At 37.9% G+C, this 16277-nt stretch overlaps 1 protein-coding gene across 2 annotated transcripts in view; it reads left to right on the top strand.

The window, feature by feature from the left end:
- The window catches only part of LOC111157163 (glycine receptor alpha 2), a 177980-nt gene that overhangs the window by 50740 nt on the left and 110963 nt on the right, over positions 1-16277 (top strand). The window lies entirely within an intron of this gene.

Raw genomic sequence — 16277 nt, 5'->3', positions numbered from 1 at the left:
GTCACAACTACTCAACGCTACCATTGTAGCACAAAAGCAAGCCATAGACAATATTCAAACAACTGAGTGTTCTGTGCTTCAATAAAATGTTATTTATAAAACTAGAGAGTGGACTAGATTTGGCCCTTTGGTCAAAATTTGCCAATCTCTGATACATATATATGCATATAGAAATACTTGCCATAATACCTGACACAGAGTATGTGCTCAGTAAATGAAATGATGGCTGTCTGTATTTTAAAGTTAACATTTTTTCCTAATAGTAAGCTCTTTAAAGCCAAGACATTTAGATTTTGCACCTTCTGTAACTCCTTTGGAAGGTCCAAGAAGATGTACTGTATATGAGAGATATTTGTTAAATAAATATTGACATTTTAAAGATGTTTTATAGAATATTCCCTTTCTCTCCAATCTTATCACGAAAGAAAATGGACAGACAGCTTGTATCCTTGCAAATAATCTTCAAAAGTCTGTAGAGTCACCACCATCAAACCTCATTTCACAACTGTATACAATTTAGGTCTGCACCGCATATTCCATTCTTAACCTGGTAATTTCACAGTTTGCTGATGTCTGACAGACTGGGTGTCTTGTGAGATGAAAGAGGCTGCTTATTTGTAAAAATTGGCAAAGTTACTGCTTACATAAAAACCAGGAAACTTCCTCCACTTGATTTTTAAGGAACTTTACTTTTATTTTTATTTTTATAAACATTTTAAGGAAACATAATATTCCATGTGTTTGATGTAAGATGCAGTATTGGGCACAACCTAAGTTGATGTGACCTGATGAAATGGGACATATGTGGAGCGTGGTGCTAGGGAGGAGAGTTATAAAAAGCAGCACAGGGTATCAGCTGCTTCAGCTAACCCCCTGGGCCTTGGGTGGCATTTGCTCTAGTAAATACCTGGCATCGTGTACTGCTGAAATAAAACCAACTTTTTTCCCTTCTGTTCTATGAAGGCCTTTCCAATCTAGAACCATGAAGAATATAATGTTCCCCAGACCTAGATCTGGTAATTCTTCCATCTCTCATTTGCACTGTAGCATATTATAAGCTCTGAAACACCCTGACAATTGTTTTAGATTGAGTAGAGTTTGTCCCGGCACAGGCTGCTTTAGATTTTTCCTTCATTTTGGGTGCTCTATGAAATCAGAGGAAAGATCCTTGGTGTAGGAGAACTGGGCATGCCATTTTAGAGAAACACAGCTCTTGGGAGAATTGAACGACAGGAATCTAATTATTTGCCTGGAAGGATTTTCAATGAGCCAGACACTGTGCTAGGCCTAGAGATCCAGAGCTGAGTAAGATACAGTCTCTGCCCTGGAAGGGCTCCAGTCTAACAAGGCAGGCAGAATAAGATAAATTAAATAATAGGAATAAATGAGGAACAAGGAAAAGAAAAGTGGCTCTTACTTTGCAAATGAATGTGTGACTCAAATCTTGTTAGAATTCAGGGCCTGGCACCTACTTATCTGTTTACCTGAGTCACTGGACTCAATTTAACTAGAAGGCAAGGAGTAATTAGTGCTAATATATGCCCAGCTGCAGGTCCGATTCAAGTTTAAGGCCAAGCAGGTGACAGTTTCTGATGTCTTAAAGGTGCTGGAAAGATTCCTGCTGATGTTGCATTAGGAAAGATTTTTCTCTCTACTCTCAGGTTTACAATGTAAATATCTATAGAAGAGGGAATCCATTGACTTACATTCATACTAAGCTGTAAAGAGCTGATACGAAATTTTCATTCTGATAGTACATTTGATGCCTATGAAGATGAGAAATCAGGATGAAGATGGTTAATAAAGATACGAGGAAGGGATACAACTGAAGTACCAAAGAAAAATTCATAAATTGCCTCTACCTTATATATTTAAATAACTACTTAAACATTGGTCCACATTAAAAATATAATGTTCTCTGGTGATGTTTTATATTTGCATTTTCTGAAACCTAAAACAAATGGAGGATAGCATTTCATCCATGAACATTCCATGCTTTCTTGGCTTTGTAGAAGCAGAAGTAAAATTAACTCCGCATGGAAACCAAAGCCTAAGGTTTTGACGCCCAAACAGAACACAAAGAGAACTACGCAGTCCATTGATTTCATAACAAGCAAGATCACATTTTTCAGGAAACTTCCTAAAAGACAGCAGTTTAAAAAAGAGGGGACAGTAGACTAAAACTCCACAAGTATCCTGCAGATTCCAACACTTGGTGTACTTAAGTAAAATTCAAACAAATCTTTTAAATAGGAGCTAAAAATGTTAGATCATTGTTAGAAAATTTCTATCCAGTTCGGCAGGACACAGTCTTTGCTGGTGAGAAGTTGTCAAATCTATTTTTGTCCACTTCTCTTCTGATTTCTTCTTTGATATTCACTTCCCTAATACATTGGATCTCACTCTTTGTTTTCTTTTTAAGTTTTTGTTGACCTACTACATTAAGTATTGATCATCCATGACCGAAGTATAACCAAGGACACACATCTTGCTTTCTACATTCCCTTTAGAGTCAAATTCTAAATTCATGTTACTTAAAAAGGCCTGAATCCATAGTGGAATAGTGAGGTGAGCCTTGAGTATTGTACATATTATTACTCAAATAATATTTATTGAATTGAATATAATGGATTGCAGTAAAAGTCAGGGCACCATGGCATATGGTGTGCAATAAGAAAGAAAAAAGGAGAAGGTATTTTTGGAGAGGAGCAACTTGTCTCACTTGTCCACAATGTCTGTGCTAATATTTGTTTTCTTCCTTTACTTTCTATTGCTTCTGAGAATTTTCTGCCAGCATTCTGACTTTTATAGAACCTCAGGATTATTTTTTTAATTTGAAGGTATTATGTTGCAAAGTATCTAATCCAATACCCTTGTTTTACCAATGAGGAAGTGACTTCTTTCAGCAAGTTAGATGAGGTTAAATAATGGAGCCCATAAATGGGAAAGCTAGGCCAAGAATCAAAGCTCTTGACTTCTATTTCAATGCTATCATCTCCTACTGCACATTAATTCTTCATTTGCTCCAACTCAAGTCCAAAGACAGGAACAAATACAATTCAAAAGGCAGGTCATTTTGGAACCAACCTTTTTGGGAATCATTTTTCAAAGAACTATTGGAGGAAGAAGGTAAGATTTAAGATGAGAACATAAAGTTTCTTCAAATTTTGCAAATGTCTGAAAAGACTGTTTAAATTCAGGGTGCAACAATTGACTTTCAGTTCAAGGTGCAACAATTTGATGCAATTTGATGGTTTTAAACAGCATATGTCACTAACATAACGTAACTACTTTCTAAAAAATTTTACTATCCCAGGGATGAAAGGGCTGCAGAGAACCATTAAAGTCATTAAGTCAACTTTCCTACCTTCAGGCAACCTGTTGAGAACTCATTTTCATTTTAAGGACCCTTAGAAAAGGAAACTTTGTATTCTCTCTTTGGATCCTATAATAAGTTACTCTAACATTATGCAGAAATTCTTCCTTATATAACTTACATCACAGTTGCTACAACTTAAACCAGTAGCTTTTTCCTACATTTGTTAACATGATAAACAAATGGCTACCATTTTTGGAAGAATGGAGGGAATTACCTCACTGTTTTTACTTTCATACATTTTTGTCCCACTAGATTTAGTAGACATATGCTTGGTCATCAACACTATGTTGCTAATTTAATTTTACAGTGTGTTTCACTTCAGCACCAACATGTTCTTCATCTCCCAGTTTTCACTTTGCTGTACACTTTGGGGCTCCTACTCTGAAACTTATGATGCTGAATGCTACCCTGGTTATTTCTGATACTACAGTAGACCAGGATTTTAGAGTAAAATACCCTTGGGCTTGAGTTTCTGGCCTCAGAACTTGCTGAATGACCTAGGGAAATGTCTTACTCTCTGAATTTCTATTTCTTCATCTTTAAAAAGAGATGATTTAGTTAAGACCATTAGTAGAATACAATATATGTTATAAGGATACAGATCAAAAGTGGAATTGCCATATACTCTAGGGCCCTCATATTTTCTTGTAATTTAATTATTGTGCTTTCTGTTCTAGGCTCTAAGACAAAGAGTAAGTTGCTCAAGACAGATCCCTACAAATTCCAGACATTAAGGATAGGACAGACCCACTCCTTGAGTGTGACCCTAAAATAGAGTGGGTGTTCTTAACCTGAGGGTTCAGTGAAAACTCTAGCAGGTCCTTGAATCTCCCTAAAGTGTATGCGTATTTCCTGTATGGGGGTATTCAGCACTTGTTTGTTTGTTTAGAGGAAAAGGTCCTTAATGAAGTTATGATCCTCCAACTGCTAACAATTCTGCTTTAATATTTATTGCATACCTACAGAATGGGTATACCTGAAGCAAAGTTGGTAAGGAAATACTGTTTGCCTTCAGTGTCTTCTTATTTGACTGACCAAGTACCTAGGGGTCTTATGCTACTCTCCAACTACACAGAGTCCTCCAAGCCATAAATAATTACGGGATTTCTCCTCCACAATAGTACCCCTTATCACCAAGCTATCTCCTCCCCCTCATCATCAAACATTATCCGACCTGAAACTTATTCTTTTATGGTGTTGGAGGTGATTTTCTCATTAATCTCTTTTGATTCAATTCATGATTCTAGGTGTGGATGATTCAGTGTTCTACCTTCCCAGTAGTACTTGAGTTGTAATAGAGAACTCTTGGGGATTGACATGCCTCTCCCTCTGATAATAGATTAAGGCACCACTGAGAGTAGGTGGAGTGTAGATTTCTAGACAGACATCCAATGGAGCTCCCCAAATAATCCTGTCTAATGACCGAATCTACCCACACGCATAAAAGGCCAACTTTTCTCACATAACCTCCTATCTTTGACTCATCTGGAGCTTGATGCAAGAACTTCAAAAGATTCTAACTTTAGTTACAGAATGATTTTTATGGCATAGGAAAAAAGAAAATTCTCTATTTAGATGTCAGAGCTGAAAATAAAATGCACAGTGAATTTAGACCTGCCTAAATGTTACCAATGGTGATAGTTGGATTATCTTACTCTCAATTTTGAGGAGACACGTAAGCCCATATTTTCTGTTAGAAGGCAGCTATAAGAGCTGTGATTTCTTGTCTCTGTGCCTATTTGAACCATGTTTATCTTTCTATCCTATAATCCCAGCAAAATTACATTCTCATTTTCCAATTATGTGTCCAAATCCTCATTAGTTCTGTGACTTGACTTAATGCAGTAATTAATGACTGTAGCATAAGCGCCCACATCAGAATTAAGCAGTGAGTCTTCAGAGAAGTGCTGGGAAATGCCATGGAAACCCCAAGGATTCCATTCTTTCTAGAGTCAAGCAAGGTTGGGAGGGTGGGAAGCAGCGGTTCTCAAAAAAGACACCACTGAGGGTACAAGTATTAGAGTTTAGATAGTGTGCCCTATATATGACAGATTCTTAAAGTGCTGGAAAGCTCTGTCAAGCTTCTGATTGGGTTCAGAAATTCACATATACTCATGGGCATAATACTGGTTCAGATACAATAGCATTAGGATTTTACCCTTGTTTGGAGGAAAAGAGGGAATTGTGCAATGAATATGTGGCAGCTGGCATGAACACTTGTCCTTGACTGTTTACCTGATTGGACTAGCAATAGCAACCAGTAGATTTTCCTCCTTTTGGAGGTAACTTTCCACTGCATTAATATTCATCAGGGTTTGCTCTGAGGGTGATGGTGTGAAGAACAGAATATTGAGAAGGTAGCTCAGAGCATCAGGAACTCCACACTTGTTTGCATCATTTACTGTATCCTCCAGGCTTATTGAACTGCTTTTCTAACCCCATCAGTCATTCTGAGTCTTAGTTTCCTCATCCATAACATGAGATTGAACTAGAAAAGATTAGATAAAATCTGAGGCTCCTTATAGCTCTATCGTACATTTATAACTCAAAATGACCTCCTTTCCAGGGGCGCCTGGGTGGCTCAGTTGGTTGAGCAACTGCTTTTGGCTCAGGTTATGATCCTGGAGTCCCAGGATCGAGTCCCGCATTGCGCTCCCTGCTTGGCAGGGAGTCTGCTTCTCCCTCTGACCTCTTCTCTTTCATGCTCTCTCTCTCTCTCTCTCAAATAAATAAAAATCTTTAAAAAAAAAAGATCTCCTTTCCACCCACAAAATTCCCTCTGAATGAGGAAATAAGAGTGAGTTCTCTGTGTACCTTAGGGTTTGGGAGTAAGCAAGAGAGGATTCTGAAGTTTAAGATGCGTATCTCAAACTACTTTTGAATTTTTTTTTTTTTTTTTTTTTTTTTTTACTTTTGGATCTTTGAGTCTTTCTCTCACAAGTCAAATATCCAATTCGTGAGAAGAGAATCCTCATTTTGGAGTGGGGCAGCAAATATTGGACTACCTGTAGTTTAAGAGGCAGCCTTGTGTTCAAAATATAGTTTCACAATGACAAATAGTCAATACTAAACTCCCTATTGAGAAAGTTCCTGATTGCAAATTAGATCATTTATACCCTCTGATTCACTCAGCAGGAGTATCCATGAGATATTATTTTAGAATGTATTCATGAATTATGGGTTTATATACTTTTAGACAATTATACAAAGATGGTTGGCTGGGACAATTACTAACTAGGTATGTAGGTTAAAGGAAATTACATGGTAAATTTGAGCCAGCAGAGTCAAAGGGCTAGTCTGCTATTACTCATTATCTGCGTTTTCTTGTGGCAGGAAGCCAAAGGAAATTCAGAAGTCCTAGAGAGCCTGTTTAACTCATGTTAACATGGGCCCCTACCTGGTCCATACTGCTGCCTTTGAAAGCCTCCCTGGATGGTATTAATCCCAAAATAAATAGGTATAATATCACCATGGTTCTTATGAGACACATGAATTGCTTTAGTGCATTCTCATAGCACATAATCGAAAAGAAAGGCAATCCATTTTAAAATGGGAAAAAATTTTACATCCTCAAAGTTCAGCAGTCTCTCCAACAAGTGTATCCTTGCTTGTGGCATTTAAAGCTACAAACCAACATCTGTACTAAAGAGAACACACTTATCACTGGACAGTCATTGAAAGACAATTAAAGACATACATAATTATGTAAAGTTCTACACATGACACACACTCAGAGCAAGGCCATCCCATAGCTGAGTGATCATTCCTTTCAAAGGACAATAAAACAAATGCTTTATTTGATGTGTCACTTTAGTAGGGATATTTTGCTAAATTTTAGCAGTTAAATAAAGGATAGAAAACAGTAAATGAGGTGGCGATTACAGACAGAATGCTGTGGGGTTGGGGAAGATGTCAGTTCTGAGATCAGTTCTCAGATTTAGGAAGACTAGGAGTCAAATCCAATCTTACTAAGTGACCGTGAGAAGTCATTTAACCTTTCATTGATCTGCAGCTTTTCTCAATTCCAGATTCATACTAAACGTTCAATGAATGTCATAATAACCCCGAGGTGGCTGTAAGATGAAAGGGAGGAAAGGGGGGAGACAGCTCTCCCTATTCCCCTTAACCCATACACATAAACATTTCCTTATTCAGTACCTGTTAACACTGAGGCTCCTCTCACCTTCCATACCTAGTTTCAAGCAGATGGATATCCTCCTTGCCTTGGGTTTCCTCCTTGTGAGAGGCATTTAACTTATAACAGCAGTGATAGATGCATCTTCTTTCAGATAATGGCTTAGATCTCCTCTCTAGCTTCTTGTTAAGAGTAAACTGAGGAACTGTGCTGGATTTCAGTGTTACCTAGTCAAGGATGGAGCATCCTACCATCTGACCAGGGCTCCATTGTATCTCCAGCCTTTGCCACCAGAAACAGTGGCCAGCACTCTCCAACAGTTATCACAATAGAAGTCTTAATGAAGTAAAATACTCACAAAGTAGCAGTTTTTCTCACTGCTGTTAGCAGATACAAAGTTACTTTGGTTATCTTAAAACCCTATTTGCAGTTCATAAGCATTTGTTCCCTTTCTCTTTTGCCAAAAGTAAAATAATCCCAAACAAAATGTTAAGAAAATTATTATATGATACTTTTAGATACTGAATGGCTAAGAAAATTGCTATGCAGCACTCTTAGACATAAAGTGACCAAGGACAAGTCAGTTCTTATTATTCTAATGTGCAGACTTCATAACATTTTATCTTGATGAATATCTGGGTGTACAAATAAATACTTTGATATTGAAATGACATTGAAATGACTCTGAAATGTAAAATGTAACCAAAATGTGAACAGTATTAGTTGAGTCTTCGGTGCTTTGAGCTCCTCTTTCTGGTGGTGTCCAATTTAGTCCTCTCTTATTCAACACCTTCAAAACATTTTTCTTCAGGAAATATCAAAGCATTTGGAAAAATTTAGCCACAGATTTATCAGTTACTCTCTAAGTTGAATCCAGTCCATATTTGGACTTAATTAACATGGGCCAACCATATGTGTGCACATTTTTCTAAAAGGACCAGGCACAGATGGGAACAGATACTGTATTTTTGTCCTTCCCAGCTAGTATTGCTCAATGCATATGGGTATTTTCTGTGATGCCTTTATAATGTTTGGTAAACATGGACCTTCCTAGTCAGCCACTGGCATTTTAGTCAAGGGAGAGGAGTAGAACAACCAATGAACCAACAGTGGTATAAGGCACCACTTCCAAATCCTAAGGTCAACGGTGAAAAACAGGTCTTATATTTCTTTGAAATTAAGAGGATAGAGTCTAACCATACAGCTTAGATCCAGTGGGGGGTTTAAGTTCAGCCCTAGACAACACTGAAAAAATTATTTCTTTCTGATGCCCTAGCCACACTGTTCTAAGCCATGTTTTCCATCCAGCTTCATCCTTCCATTTAATACTCTCAGTATCAAAGTCTGCTCTTGGGGATATTGGTAGGGAATTTGAGGGTCCATCAACTCATATACACAAAGGAGGAAACGACTAACAGTATTTAGAACACTATTATTTCCCTATATTTGCATCTTAATAGTCATGGGAGTCTTTAGCTAAATGTCTGTTAGTTAATTATATGTAGCAGCAAAGAGTTGGAAGGTGTTTGAGCAAGGATATGCAATGGGATCTTTCTGGAACTTCTAATAATTTACACACCATGAATTTTCAATCTTTACTTATATGGAAAGCCTTTCTAGGTGCAGCCAAGCACAGCCCATAGATTAGGTGAATAGCTCAGGGCTAGAGTGAGCAGGACCCTAGTCTATGCTTTCTATGATGAGTGAGTTCGAAGCAGACATTTAATTACAAAGCTTTCAGAAGATAAGTTTAAAAATTTCATCTCTTGCCTGCCTTGCCAAAGTTGGACCAATTATTTTTGCTCTTCACAGATCAAGATCCTTTTGTGGGTACCTTGGGCTTTTATTTAGGAGCATCAAATGATTATTACAAGTCCTACTTCCCTGATACACTCAAAGAGCCCTCTCAGGATCTAGGTCTGTAAGGAGGGTATCTGTTCTACCCAACCAGTGTGAGCACTGATCTAGGCCACAAGAGAGTAATTAAAAGCCTTTTACTTAATTAATTCAGTTCAGTTGTGTCTGATTGACATAATCTGGAAATAATTTTTATATGGGGATTTGGGAACTAGTTTAAGAAGTTGAAGAATGAATGCATAATTCTTGCAATAGATTCCACTGAAAGAATCTATATATAATTAATATATATTACCATATAATATATAAATAATAATAATATTAAACTATGATCTTCAAGAGAGAGAAACTGTAATTTCAAGTGTCTGGTATGCACAGTGCCCAATAAACACTTGTCAAAAATTGCTGAATGAATGTGCTAGACTACAACCCAGGCATTTTAACACTAATACCTTTTACCACTAATATCTTTTCACTGAGGACCTGAAGCTGTGTTTCCTCTGTGCTCTGTGTGCCTTCCTGCCCAGTACCATGAGCTTTGTAAAATTTGTAGCTGACGTTCATCCAATGCATACAACTTTCTTTGAAATTTCTCAGTGGCTGATTTTCGAGTCCAGAGACCAGGGACAGTGCCCTGATACACTGCCACTGCCCTGACTAGAGCTCCATTGTCTACCTTTGCACATATGTGTGTTTTAATAGGCATGGATTTGGTTTCTTCTCTGCTGTACCTGGAAACTGTCCTCCTACCCTTCTTAGCAAGTACCCCAGTTTCCTGACCACATCCACTATATTCTTTAAAAAAAAAAGATTATTTATTTATTTGCAAGAGGAGACAGATTGAGAGAGAGAGAGAGAGCAAGAGAGCGCACATGCAAGCAGGGGGAAGGGCAGAGGGAAAGGGAGGAGAGCGAGAATCTCAAACAGACTCCCCGCAGAGCACAGCCTGATGTGGGGCTCCATTCCATGACCCTAAGATCACGACCTGAACCAAAATCAAAAGTTGGAGATTAACCAACTGAGCCACCCAGATGTCCCCACACCCACCATATCCTTGGTTGCCAGTGGACTAACCTTGGTTTCACAGCCATGACTTTACCAGCATGACTCTCTATTGTGACTGAGGATCATGATTAACACCTCCTATCTCATAACCCTGGTACAATCACTTAGAACCCCACTTGGGCCTAATTGTCCTGCTCTGGTTTCAAGTAGAAGGTAATATTTCCCAAAGAAAGTGCTAACATCACTGAAAAATTGCAGACCTCTTTCTCAATCTTCCTATTTCCCTTTTAAAATTTTCTCCTTTTAATCTTTGCCATTGACAGTAATTAAAGTCATCCATAGAGACATGTGGAAGTAATGCTTCTCAAGATGTGCTCCAGGACACCAACATCAGTATTACCTGGGCTGATTATCAAAAAGACCTGAGAACCTGGATTCGGATGCCGTTCAGATGACACTTATGCCCACCAGAGTTTAAATTCACTATGATAAAGGGTATCTTGATCAGACAACTGGCCTGGCAGTGTCTTTTAATCGACTGACTCCCTAACATTTCCTGATCCTTTCCCCATCTGTAGGTTGTATTAATGATGTACTTTTAACTTGACTTCTAACTTGCCCCCAGGTTACTTTCACTTAAGGTCTAGGTGGCTTCAGAGGATACTCTTGTTTGATACTGGATGCATTCTGTCAAATCTCCCTGGCATTAGAATGTCACATGGTTCAGAAATTTCAAAGTACAACTGAGAGGAGAGATTCAACAAACCTACATTTTACCATAAGGCTGTCCTTATGTTCTTGGGGGAAAGACTGGATTGTGTTCTAGGATATTGGATGACAAAGCCCAATGGGGGCAATTAATGTGTCACTGATATACCCAGGTAGCCAGAAAGTTCCTATTTTAAGAAGCATTATTATTGGCATTTAAAGTTTTTATTATATTCAAGAATGCAAATTCACCTATAAGAAGAAATATTTTAAACTGGTCATCTTCACTTATAGTTTAGAATCATAAAAATTTTGAACAGGATAGGCTTGTGGGTGGCCAGAGATTTAGTTAAGGTCAAATAGCTCTTTATGGGTAAACTGGGTCTACCACCTAGGTCCCTGGATCCCTAGTCAATGACACTTCTACTCTGTGAGGCTACCAGGAGAGGCTAGAAGAGTTTTTAAAAGAATAGATCATGAGAAGTCTGGATTCCCGAAGAAAAATGAAAAGGGTATCCCTGACCAGGTACAGGGCAACTAAGGTATCTACAACTCACTCTGTTGACTTTGCAAACAAAAGAGGATGATAAACGACTAAGTTTTTTTTTTCCCCCCACAAGGAGAAAATGTAGTAGAGTGGAAAAAAATAAATGGATCTGACATCAATTAAAGTTGGGTTCAAACCTAACTTTGGTAACTTAATGGTTTTGTAGCTTTGGGAAAATGGCTTAACCTCTGAGCTTCAATTTGCTTATCTTAAAAACAAAGAGAACACAGCATTATGTGATGGTATCCCATGACTGTAAAATAATAAGAGTACTTGACCTATAGCAAGTGCTCACAGAATTATGATTATGAATACTATCATTGTCATCACTTAAATTTTTATTTTTCCTTCAGCATTGTAATGCTAAAAACAAAACAAAACAAAACAAACCCTTCACCATAAGTCCTGTCCCTTCTGTGGGGTTTTGTGGTGTGCTACACAGAGTGCTAAACATGGTCCCTAACAGAGGAACAATAGGAATATGCCAGGGACTCTTTTGCTTCTCCTGAAAAACACAAAAGTATCCTTTTGTCCTTCCTCTCCAAGCAAGACAGATTCCTGTACCATTAGAGTCAACTCTCCCAAAATAGTACACTGGGAATCTTTGCTTCGAGCAAGCAGATCACTCATTAAAATTTGTATTTCTACCTGAAAATTCATTTTTTTCTTCAAATGGCTTTTTTCTCCCCTCAAGAATCTTTCACTGAGAATGAATTCCCATTTCTAACACTGAGTTCCTTATGAACCGGTAGTTGTTTCAAGAGTCAGGGAGCTTTCTGTCCACCCTAACAATGGAAAGTTAAATGATTAATCAGCATCTGTCTAGCTATGTGACAACCGTCCTGGCCATGGACCCAGCTTTCTGTCCAAGGCTCAAGGACAGGTGGACTGAGCTTCCTGACTTTCCTTCAGCTTGATTTGCCGCACTTCTAGTAAGAACCACTTAGCAGCTTACAAGCTTACAGCTTTCCTGGCTTCCCTTGCCTGCCTTGTAATTTGGCAATAGCCCTGGGCTCTGGTGACCATGTTCCTCTCTTCTAAATCCACAGTCCTTTCCCATTTCCACAGCCTTAGGAGGCTGATTCATTCATTTGTTCCACAAATATTTACTGAATACTCTGTGCCAAGCACTGTTTAAGATGGTTAAAAAAAAAAAAAAAGAGTCCCCAGCTTTATGGATCTTGCATTGTTATAGGGGAGAGATACATGCAACGGTAACTGAAACAATTTACAATGTCTGCTTCTATCAGTCATTTAAACTTGGAGTAAGGTATAAACCTGAGAGCGGTTTGATGGGCAGGGTGAACTGAGCAGAGAGGAAGAATAAGGAAGGGACATGAGATTTTGCGAGACTGGCTTCCTGCGCTTCATTTTATTTATTTATTTATTTTTGCTTTTAGTATAGAAACGGGTGCGCAGCTTTCTTTCTCTCAGTGAAGTAAAAGGGCCCCCGTAAGGAAACTTTATTCTTTACCTTGTGCAAACAGGAGCAGGGGTCCCCTGAATGCATGCATGTCAACCTCAGTGACAGTGGGGGAATGTGTAATAAAGCTTCAGGAAATGAGTTCTTTAACAAAAAACGAATGGAAAATGGGTGGCTTCAGCTCAGTGCCCTCAGGGGCAGTGGCCTTAATATTTTAGATCACGGGGAAGAAGAGAGCATATCTGACACACTGTAGGCAGTATCTGGCAGCAAAAAGCCTGAGTTTCAATTAAACTATTTAATTCTGTAAGACCCACCAAAATAGATGGAGAGCCAGAGTAAAAGAGATAAAATTTTTTTTCATGTTTTAGTATGATTTTGTGTCAGTCTTATTTGGTACTATTTCTACATCTCAGTACAGATGTCCTTTTGGGAAAATAATATCAATCTAATTCCCCCCTCCCCAAAATTTACATTTTTTAAATAAAAAATAGCTTAAAAATAAAAGAAGTACAGTGGTAGTTACTTTTGAAGGTTCTATCCAGGCAAGAGAGTGCAGGGGAAGTTCTGGGGTAATGGGTGTATTTTAAATCTGCATCTGGGTGCTTGTTAGATAGGTGGATAAAGATGTAATATGTCATTATGCTGTAACATAAGATTGGTATGTTTTTACTGTGTTTAATGTATACTCCAATGAAAAAGGAAAAAAGTAAGTAGAGGGGGAGTCTGAACTTGAGGCCTGCAGATATGTGGTAAACAAGACCTCATAAATTATGGGCTCTGTGACCCATGAAGGGATTGATTAGGTCTCTACAATCTCTTCCCATTTGGTCAGCTAATGACCTGATTCAGCAAACTACGAGCCGTTAACTTTTTCTCTTTGTATTGGTGTCCATTGGGTTCCAATACAAAACCTATCAAGAAAGGAAATTAGAAAAACAAATAAGGAAGAAGGAAAATATTGGCTGAGTTCTCAGCTGAGACAGAATTCAGATAGTTTCATGCTTGTTGGGAATTTCTCTCAGTGGAGTTTTCCATACTTTTCATAGTTTTGACCCAAGAATTCTGGGTCCCTGTAGGTTTGCGAGATCTTCCACAAAGGCAGAAATAATGGTATGTGAGGCCTCGTCTCCCTAAATCAATGTGAAAAGTTCACTTCACAAAAAAATAATATTCAGCAAGCCTATGATTAAGAATATTAAATTTGGGTTGTTTCCAATAGCAAATGGAATACCGTTGAATTACGTGTTGCATGTTTTTTTTTTTTTACATTTTATTTATTTATTTGAGAGAAGAGAGAGACAGTGAGAGAGAGCATGAGCGAGGAGAAGGTCAGAGGGAGAAGCAGACTCCCCGTGGAGCTGGGAGCCCGATGCGGGACTCGATCCCAGGACTCCAGGATCATGACCCGAGCTGAAGGCAGTCGCCCAACCAACTGAGCCACCCAGGCGCCCACGTGTTGCATGTTTTTTAAAGCTGTATTCATATTCATTTCCACTATTACTATTTTCTAACTTCTCAAAAGTATGATGATGAAATTTCCAGTTTCTGGTTTTGATTCACTTAAATTATGCACATGCCCCCGATTGTTTTTGTCTGATGAACATATTTTTTATTTGATGAAAATATTTCCTTTTCAAAAAAATAGAATAAATAGATTCTCATTGTTTTAATAACAAAACCCTATCCATAGATCCTACTGAGCTCTCTTTCCCCTTAATAAAGTGCCAGGTCTTAAAAAGTTTTTTTTTCCCTTTTTTTAAATTATTATGTTAGCGATTACTAGAAAGTTTCATTTTGATTCTTTTACTTTTACCTTAAAGAGTTCATGCCATTAATCTCAACAATATTGTGTTTTCTAAAAAAAAAAAATAATAAAGTCTTTGTGATAGGAAAAAATCTAAATATCAATGTCTCCATTTATATCTATCTCTAAATGAACTCCATGACTGACAAAAATTATATTTCCTGTCTAAAATGTTATTTTAAAGTCAGTTGTTTAGAACTCAAAGCTATTTTCTTTCCTTTAGAAGCATGGTATTTGTGTTCTCAGAACAGCCCATAGAAGCTAGGTAGTTTGTTTATCAAAGAAGGTGAAATACTGTATGTTTCTGGCACAATTTTAATAATAATAAAAAAGGATTACTGAATAAGACGGAATTTCATAATTTTACCTTTCAGCTATTGTTTGAAGATAGGCATGTTTAATTATGTGAAGATGGACACCTTCAGATAAATTATACTTGTCAACAGAGATAATGCCAGATAAGGAGTAAAAACAAAATATGAATCATCCCACCAAACTGAAGTACTTACTTTTAACAGAGTGTTGTTTATTTCCAAGACTGAAAGCTTGTTTTTACATAATTGGGATTACAATGCACTGCTTTGTATCTTGCTTTTCCCAATCATTCTTGTATTTTAACAAAATTTTGAAGACTGTCAGCATAGATTCTTCACCTAATCTCACTTCAACTCCCAAGCATTTTTTCCTTTAACATAAGTGTGCCACTACTTCTTGTTTTGCCTTGGCTTGCGTGGAATGTATGAAATGAAGCTGAGAAAGGAAAAGACAAGGGAACCGGGAGAGGAGAGCAAGAAAGAGCATGACAGTAAGGAGAATTTAGGTACCTGTTCAAGCATCAGAGGGTTCTATACATATAAAAGATGTCTGAGAGAAAATGAACAAAATTTGGAGCAGTGAACTTCAGAGTAACAGGGATGCTGATGTTGGAGCTAAATGGGAATAGCATCATTTTATCCTATCCCATCCTTTGAAAAGGAGATGAATGTTTATTGAGTTTAAGGTCTTTCTTAGGGGACAGAGAGTGTTTGAGGCGATACTGGGAAGGGAACCTAGATCCGGTGATTCTCACTCTCCTTCCTTACATTTCTGAGGTCTAGAAAAATTGAATAGGAAGAGGTGTGCATCATCTCCTTGAGGAATAAACAAGGAAATGGTGGGAAAGAGATAGCAGCTCAGTCAGTATCCTGATTCAAGGCATGGTCAGAGCTGGCTGGAGCTCTGAAAAGTTAAGGCAAAAGGAAAGGAAGAACATAGCAGGCTTTCTTTGGTGCGGAGAGGTGAAGACTATGTATAAGCTACCGTCCTCAGATGTCTTTTTCAACTCAAGCATTACTTGCTCCAGATTTGTCAAAATTCTAGAATAAGTGCTATAATATATTGTGAACCTGTCCATGTGGATTAGCAAATGAAGAGTTA

This window comes from Enhydra lutris, unplaced genomic scaffold (assembly GCF_002288905.1).
Source record: "Enhydra lutris kenyoni isolate GAN:26980312 unplaced genomic scaffold, ASM228890v2 scaffoldscaffold52, whole genome shotgun sequence".
Classification (NCBI taxonomy): Eukaryota; Metazoa; Chordata; class Mammalia; order Carnivora; family Mustelidae; genus Enhydra; species Enhydra lutris.
The sequence above is the reverse complement of the archived record's forward strand: the minus strand, read 5'-3'. Positions and strand labels throughout refer to the sequence as shown.